General features: G+C 46.9%; 1 pseudogene; it reads left to right on the top strand.

Moving 5' to 3' along the window:
* The first annotated feature begins 553 nt into the window (after nucleotides 1-553).
* On the top strand, nucleotides 554-3,042 carry LOC123111116 (uncharacterized; annotated as a pseudogene).
* Nucleotides 3,043-8,635: the final 5,593 nt, after the last annotated feature.

Below are 8,635 nucleotides of genomic sequence, written 5' to 3'. Positions count from 1 at the left end.
GATGCTTACATACGGAGTTCCGGTGATCTCATTGATGAGTATCTCTGAATGAGCGAGTTGACGTGCCTAGAACCCATGTATAAGTTCTGCAAGGCTGTAATAGCAATGTTTAGCCCGGAGTACTTGAGAGAGCCAAATGCTGTAGATACAACTCGGTTGTTGGTGATGAATGCCAGCCGGGGATTTTCGGGGATGCTTGGTAGCATAGATTATATGCACTGGGAGTGCAACACTTGCCCTTCAACTTGGCAGGGGCAGTATAGGGGTCATGTCAAAGCTTACACCGTCATACTTGAGGACGTGGCCTCACAAGATCTCTAGATTTGGCACTTTTTCTTTGGCATGGTCGGATCTCACAATGATATCAATGTTTGCAAAAAGACACACGACAGGACAGTTACAAGGATGAAAATATGTCCACACGCTGGATGCACGGCCGGCTCAAACGTAAGAGAAAAAGGATGAATGAGCGGGCAACACGACTCAAACAGAAAAAGCGCGTCCCTTTGTCGACGCGTTGGAGTTGCTCCAATGCCCACGTTTTTTTGCCGAGCAATAACAACACATACCAAAAGGAAAAAAGAAAAGAGAAAGAACGAAGTGCAATATCGTTGACAGAAAATCGTCTTCCTCATCGCCAGCACGGCTGAAACGCCCTTCGCTGTCAAAAAAGAAAGCTCGCCTAGTCCCCTCGTTCCGCCGAACTATGCCTGGAGATCTCCCTCGTGGGCATTCTTTCTCGTCCTCTCTATTGATAGCGAGTGAAGACCTACCCGGACGCGATTCTTCTTCTTGGTAAGGAAGCCCTATCTTGCTCGGATTGTTCTTCGGCCTTCACTAGCCTTCTCTTCGATCTGATTATTCTATTGCAGCCAGATCTTTCTCCCTGACCCCATTCAGTTGATAGGAGAGCACCCTTCGGTAATTATTAAGGAATTTGTTCAGATAGTGACTTGTTTGTTTTGCTTGCTCCTTCTCTGAAACCTGAATCCCATGCATACGTAACTTAGGTCTGATGCACATATGTAACTCTGATGCTCTACTTCAAATTCTTCTTTAGCTCTCCTATTTGTTAGTTCGATGCCATTCACTGATTAAAATCTTTACATCATGTTGCTGGTCATTTAGGCAGTTTCACTTAAGTATTGAGTTGTACGCTAATGTATAAGAGACTGCAATCTTTTTGAATTTACTGTTGAACTGTGCCGAAGAAACCCAACTCACTGCTTGCACATTAATAGTTATATCAAATCTAGGACGGTCTCAGTTTGCAATATAGGTGATTTTGATTAAAGTGCAATCTGTGTGTTTACGGGCAGGTTTGTATCGTTTAGAAGTTCTCAAATGTGCAATCAGTATTGACTGCTCAATAGTTCATCTGAATTACTTTCTTGCGTTGGATTTCAGGCTGAAGAAGTAGTGCCAAATTCTACATTCGTATTTGGTATTATATAAGACGTTTTAGTAGTGGAATGATCCTTTGGGATAATGGAAGGCAATAACCTGCCACCTAGAAACTTTATGCAAGGAGCAACTTATGGCAGTTCAGACTTGCACCGGAATCCCATGCAAATGCACGGTCCAAGCTCCGGTAATCAGGGCTTCAACCACTCTCAGATACCTGGCAAATTCCCCATGCCTATGAACCAGGTTACAAATTCTGACCACTTGTCGGAATTTCAATTCAGAGAACAAAGGAAGGTGATCACCACCAGGTCCACCACCACCACTATCACAAAAGGACTCCATGAGCGATGATGAGGAGCATGGTCTGAACGAGGATACCACTGATAGCCACAGCGGCAAGGGAAAGAAGGGCTCAACATGGCAGCGGATGAAGTGGACCGATTCAATGGTTAAGCTTTTAGTTACTTTAGCGTCCTACACTGGTGAGGATCCAGGAGCTGATTTAGGATGTGGAAGGAGGAACTGTGCAATGGTGCATAAGAAAGGCAAGTGGAAGGCAATATCAAAGGTGATGGGCGAGCGAGGTTGCAATGTGTCACCGCAGCAGTGCGAGGATAAGTTCAATGACCTCAATAAGAGATACAAAAGGCTTACAGATATCCTTGGTCGGGGTAGAACTTGCAAGGTTGTGGAGAATCCAGCACTTCTGGATCGCATGGATAATCTCTCTGACAAGTTGAAAGATGACGCAAGGAAGACACTGAGCTCAAGGCACTTATTCTATGAGGAGATGTGCTCCTACCATAATAATAACCGGATTAGTTTGCCTGAAGATCCTGCACTTCAGCATTCACTGCAGTTTGCTCTTAGGTGCAAAGAGGAAAATGATATGATGCGAGGAGCAAGTGGAGATGCCGATGAAGATGACCAGAGTTCAGACTCTGATTATGAGGAAGATAATGATGAGGACCATCATGTGGCACATAGCAATAAAGGGGGCTTACCCATGCAAAAGAAGATGCGGTATACAGCAGATCACGAGGATGCTAGTTTTGGGAACTCTTTGAGTGCACACGAATGTAGCCGGAGGACTAATCCCCATGGAATCGCACTAGATATCAACGAAGTTGTTCCAGATGGAACGAGCTTGGCTTTGACATAGAAGGACTTAGTATTGCAATCTGCAGAGCTTGAAAAACAATGCTTGAAAATCTAAAATGAGGCGCTGGAGCTTGCAGAACAACGCCTCAAGTGGGAACTATCCAGTAAAATTAAGGACAAGGAACTGGAAAGGATGAGGTCAGATAACGAACATATGAAGATTGAGATTAAACGCTTAGAACTGGAGGTAAGGCGCAAAGAGTTAGAGCTTGAACTCAAGCTGAAAGGAAATGGCAGTCATTCATGACATTTATTTAGGCGATCAAGATTAGCCTGTAAGATGGTAAGCTAAGAATACTATTCTTGCTTAAGGAGCCTTCTAGTTCACTGGTGCAAACTTTTCCGTTCAGCAAGTCTGGTATTTATATGCTTCTAGGTGGTGTTTGCTCACGGATGATCACTTTGTTTCATTTGTTTTTGTATTTTAACCTATAATTTTTTGAAAGTTTGATAACAGCTTGCAATTTTCGTTCTTGCTTAGGGAGCCTTCTAGTTCTAACTAATGCGCATTAGGAATGTAAATTGGTTGCATCATTAGTTTTTCGCAAGTTTTTTTAAGCGCTAGGCGCTGAGCGAGCGGTGTGCCTCTGCTTAGTGCAATGATAGCTTAAGCGGCGCTTGAGCGTTTTGTACGGACATCGACATGAACAGGGGACACCCAGAAATCAATTTTTAAAGCATGTAAGGCCGCCTAGCTCTCTGCTCTCTCTCTCTCTCCTCTGTCTAACCCTAGCCTAACATCCCTTCACCTCTCTTTTGCCCCCAAATTGGTGCCGCTACTACTTGCATGTCCTCGACTAGCCGCTGCTTAGTTTCTGCTTAGTTGGCGCCGCATCCCTGAGTGTACGCCACGCTCTTAGGCCCCTCCCAGTGCTCCACATTGTACAGGTGTTAAGCCTTTCACGTAGGCAAAAAATCTGATGTGGCAAGTTATTTAAAAGGAGAGAAATGAGTGTGGTGATCCCAAGAAAAAAAATGCTATGCGTGTGAACCTAGGCAAAACATTTAAAGAAAGGAATCCCACCAATACATGAAGAGCTTTAGTTGCTAAATCATTAAATGAAACAAGCTTAGCAACCATAAGCTAAGTGCATATGCATTGGGGAGTATAGTTGCTAAGCTATTTAATGTGCTTAGACCCCTCCCAATGCTTCACCTTGTACAGGTGCTAAGCCTTTCACGTAGGCAAAAAATCTGATGTGGCAAGTTATTTAAGAGGAGAGAGATGAGTGTTGTCGGTTTACGGGTTCCACAAACCCTTGAGAGGTTCGAACTCTGGGATGCGTGCGAAGATCTCAACCAACCCAGCCTGCCCATTTGCGATCCTCCTAAGCCTAGCGTGACGAGTTCAAAGAAACAAACAGACACATCAATTTATCCTGGTTTAGGTCACCTTGCGGTGTAATATCCTACTCCAGCGTTTTGGTGGATTGCCTCGGAGGGCTGAGGATGAACTAGTACAGGGGATGAACTGGCCTCAGGAGGTGAGGTGTTCTTGAGCTCGAGGGAGCTGATGGGATGTGAACTGGATGCCCTCTATGGTTGTGGCTAAGTCATAGTTATAGTGGCCTTGGTCCTCTTCCCAAATTTTGGCGGGAAGGGATCCCATAACGGCCGAATTTGAAAGGGGACAAGTAGTACAACTTATCCTGACAAAAGTAGTCTTCGCCTGCGAAAAGCCTCTAGTCGTGACGCTGCGGTGGGCTCGGGGATGACCTCCGTCCTGCCGTCCTGGCGGTCTTGGTCTTGTTGCACCAGAATGAAAACCTTTGGCTGATTCCTCGGGACTCTGCGCCTGTGGCTTGCCTCCCTTGCACTGAAGAGGTAACCTGCGCTTTGTGCCCGTTGGCGCCCACCTGGCGCCCGCCTGACCTTGGTCATCATGGCTCACGTCAGCTGATCCTCGTGAGGTAAACCTTGCATAGAACCCTCTGCCCCTCGGGAGCCAGCCTAAGGAGGCCGATCCCCAAGGGAGTCTTGGCGTCGTCCGCCTCATGAGGCTTGGCCCCTCGCGAGGGTCTTGAGTTGTTGATGATGAAGCTGGGCCGTACCAGGCCGTTGATGGAGCCATGCGGTGGGCCGCAGGGCCCATCGCAGGCAGGGCTGGATACCCCCATATCCAGAACGCCGACAATAGCCCCCGACCCAAGGCGCGCTCGGAATTGGTTTCCAGGCGAAGCCAAAGGGCAAGTGCGGAGCGCCGCGGGCCCTAACAGCCTACGGCCTTGATGACACGTGGCGATTGATGGGACGTGGGGGACTCCACTTCCCCATGCTAGCTCGGCAAATGTTTCCGTCTGACAAAAAGGGGTGACATCTGCCGCCAGGCTTTCATTGCCTCTTCTTCATCTCGCTCCAGATCCCCTTCTCCCAGTAGCGGAAGAACTCACCAGATCTGCCGATTTTCTCCTCCAATCCTTCGCCCAATGGCCGCTGAGAAGACCACGGCCTCAGCCCCGGCTGCCGGCTCCGCCTGGTATGAGTCGGTGCTGCTCGTGCCCTCCGTGGCCGGGGAGAAGCTCCAGACCGCGCTCCTCCTGATGGCGAGCGAGGACAACGAATGGAAGGGGACGGCGCTCCAGGTCGCTGCCGCTGTGCCGGAGCCCGCGAACAGTACTTTCTTCCCTTTCTTCCTGCACAACATCTACTCGGGGCTGGTGCCCCCATTCTCCCGCTTCTTCTATGCCGTTCTTCACCATTATGGCCTCCACGCGCTCCACATTCATCCCAACTCCATCCTCCTCCTGTCCATTTTCGGCTTTTACTGCAAGGTGTTCGTGGGGGTGATGCCCTCCGTCTCCATGCTTCGCCACCTCTTCTTCCTCCGCATGACTGGCGACCATACCGTTGGGTGCATTGGCTTCGTCATGGCGCGGGGCGGTAACGCGATCTGCCGCGCCGGGAAGGTGGAGGATGCCCTGAAGAGGTGGGTTCTGATGGATGCCAAGTGCTCCCAGGACTTGCTGGAGCTGCCAACCGAGCTCCCCTCCTCCGGGAAGGGGTGGTACTCTGAGAAGATCGCCAACCCTTCCCTGAAGCCATTGGTGAAGAAGATGGAGGAGGACCTGAAGAGCGAGAAGCTGACGGGGGCCATGTTCATGAAGGAGTTCTTGACGTAGCGCATAGCGCCGCTCCAAGATTGCTCTCGCCCCCTGTGGAAGCTTGGGGGCGTTGACAACAAGATCCGCCTGCGTCAGGACGCCCTTCCCGAGGAGGAGTTGAGCAAGGTGTTGCTTTACTTGACTGGGAAGGACCCGAGCAATCCTCCGGAGGACTGGCTCCCGTTGTATTGCCGAGTCGACGGGAAAGAGGTTGCTGCTGCCATGCCGGTCTTTGACGAGTTTGGGCTCGTGCGGGAGGGGCCTCCCCCGCCGCCTACATCCTTGGTAGACCTGTCATCCGGCGACCAATCATCCGAGGCCACAGAGGACGAGGTTGTGGAGGAATCCTCTGCCTCGCGGCAGAGGGAGCTCCTCTGCGACTTCCCTGACGATGATGATGAAGATGCGCCTCTGGTGGTGGAGGTGGATCGCTCCACTAGGGTCACCACAAGATTCGGGGTGGCCTCGGATACGTCTCGAACGTATCTATAATTTTTGATTGTTCCATGCTATTATATTACCCGTTTTCGATGTTTATGGGCTTTACTTTACACATTTATATCATTTTTGGGACTAACCTACTAACCGGAGGCCCATCCCGTATTGCTGTCTTTTTGCCTATTTCAGTGTTTCGAAGAAAATGAATATCAAACAGAGTCCAAACGGAATGAAACCTTCAAGAGCGTGATTTTTGGAACAAACGGGATCCAGAGGACTTGGAGTGGAAGTCAAGAAACAAGCGAGGTGGCCACGAGGGTGCCCGGCGCGCCCCCTAGGGCTGGGCGCGCCCCCCACCCTCGTGAGCCCCTTGGGCATCCACCGACCTACTTCTTCCTCCTATATATAACCATGTACCCTGAAAACATCAGAAGCGACCTCGAAAAACTATTTCCACCGCCGTAACCTTCTGTATCCACGAGATGCCATCTTGGAGCCTTCGCCGGCGCTCCACCGGAGGGGGAATCGACCACGGAGGGCCTCTACATCATCTCCAGGGCCTCTTCAATGAGTTGTGAGTTTTTTACCACATACCTTCGGGTCCATAGTTATTAGCTAGATGGCTTCTTCTCTCTCTTTGAATCTCAATACAATGTTCTCCTCGATCTTCTTGGAGATCTATTCGATGTAACTCTTTTTGCGGTGTGTTTGTCGAGATCCGATGAATTGTGGGTTTATGATCAAGTTTATCTATGAGAAATATTTGAATCTCCTCTGAATTCCTTTATGTGTGATTAAGTTATTTTTTCAAGTCTCTTCGAATTATCAGTTTGGTTTGTCCTACTAGATTGATCTTTCTTGCAATGGGAGAAGTGCTTAGCTTTGGGTTCAATCTTGTGGTGTCCTTTCCCAGTGACAACAGGGGCAGCAAGGCACGTATTGTATCGTTGCCATCGAGGATAAAAAGATGGGGTTTATATCATATTGCATGAGTTTATCCCTCTTCATCATGTCATCTTTCTTAATGCGTTACTCTGTTCTTTATGAACTTAATACTCTAGATGCATGCTGGATAGCGGTCGATGTGTGGAGTAATAATAGTAGATGCATGAAGGAGTTGGTCTACTTGTCACGGACGTGATGCCTATATACATGATCATGCCTAGATAATCTCATAATTATTTGCTTTTTTATCAATTGCTCGACAGTAATTTGTTCACCCACCGTAATACTTATACTATCTTGAGAGAAGCCACTAGTGAAACCTATGGCCCCCGGGTCTATCTTTTATAATATAAGCTTTCAACCTACTTTTATTTGCATCTTTACTTTTCGCATCTATATTATAAAATACCAAAAATATATTTATCTTATCATACTATCTCTATCAGATCTCACTTTCACAAGTGGCCGTGAAGGGATTGACAACCCCTTTATTGCGTTGGTTGCGAGTTCTTTGTTTGTTTGTGTAGGTGCGTGGGACTTTTGAGGAGCCTCCTACTAGATTGATACCTTGGTTCTCAAAAACTGAGGGAAATACTTACGCTACTATTGCTACATCACCCTTTCCTCTTGAAGGAAAACCAACGCAAGTTCAAGACGTAGCAAGAAGGATTTCTGGCGCCGTTGCCGGGGAGGTCTTTGCTCAAGTCAAGACATACCAAGTACCCATCACAAACTCGTCTCCCTCGCACTTACATTATTTGCCATTTGCCTCTCGTTTTCCTCTCCCCCACTTCACCCTTGTCGCTTTATTCTCCCTCTCTTTCCCATTCTCCTCTCTCTTTCACTTGCCTTTTTGTTTGCTTGTGTGCCTGTTTGCCCTTATGGCTTTGCCTAAGAACACCGACCTTCATCTTAGAAGGTTGGAAGAGATTGAATCAAACGTTAGAAGTTTTATGACTTTACAATTTGAGCATAATAATTTCTTTAGAAAGGAGCTAAAAGAACAAAAAAATTATGGGGTTTACGAACAAAGAGCTTGATGATATGTCTAAAGAAATTTATGGTTTGAACTCTCAAATTACTCGTATTGAAAATTCTATAGCCCAAATTTCTGATAAGCAAGCTACCTTAGTCAATACGATGGCTGCCAAACTAGAAAAGTTAGATGACAATAATGATGAAGATCTAAAAGTTATTGATGAGTCCCCTATTAAATCTTTGTTTTGCAATATGAATCTTAATAATGATGGGATTGGAGATGAGTCAACTTTAGTTAAAAGGCGTCCCAATGATTCGGAGTTATTAGATCTTGATGCTAAATTTGGTAAAAGTGGGATTGGAGAGGTCAAGACTTTAAATAGCATTGAACCCACTGTCATGGATTTTAAGGAATTTAATTATGATAATTGTTCTTTAGAAGATTGTATTTCCTTGTTGCAATCCGTGTTGAATTCTCCTCATGCTTATAGTCAAAATAAAGCTTTTACCAAACATATTTTTGATGCCTTGATGCAATCTTATGATGAAAAACTTAATTTGGAAGTTTCTATACCTAGAAAACTTAATGATGAGTGGGAACCTAC

This window comes from Triticum aestivum, chromosome 5B (assembly GCF_018294505.1).
Source record: "Triticum aestivum cultivar Chinese Spring chromosome 5B, IWGSC CS RefSeq v2.1, whole genome shotgun sequence".
In the NCBI taxonomy this organism is placed as follows: domain Eukaryota; kingdom Viridiplantae; phylum Streptophyta; class Magnoliopsida; order Poales; family Poaceae; genus Triticum; species Triticum aestivum.
The sequence above is the reverse complement of the archived record's forward strand: the minus strand, read 5'-3'. Positions and strand labels throughout refer to the sequence as shown.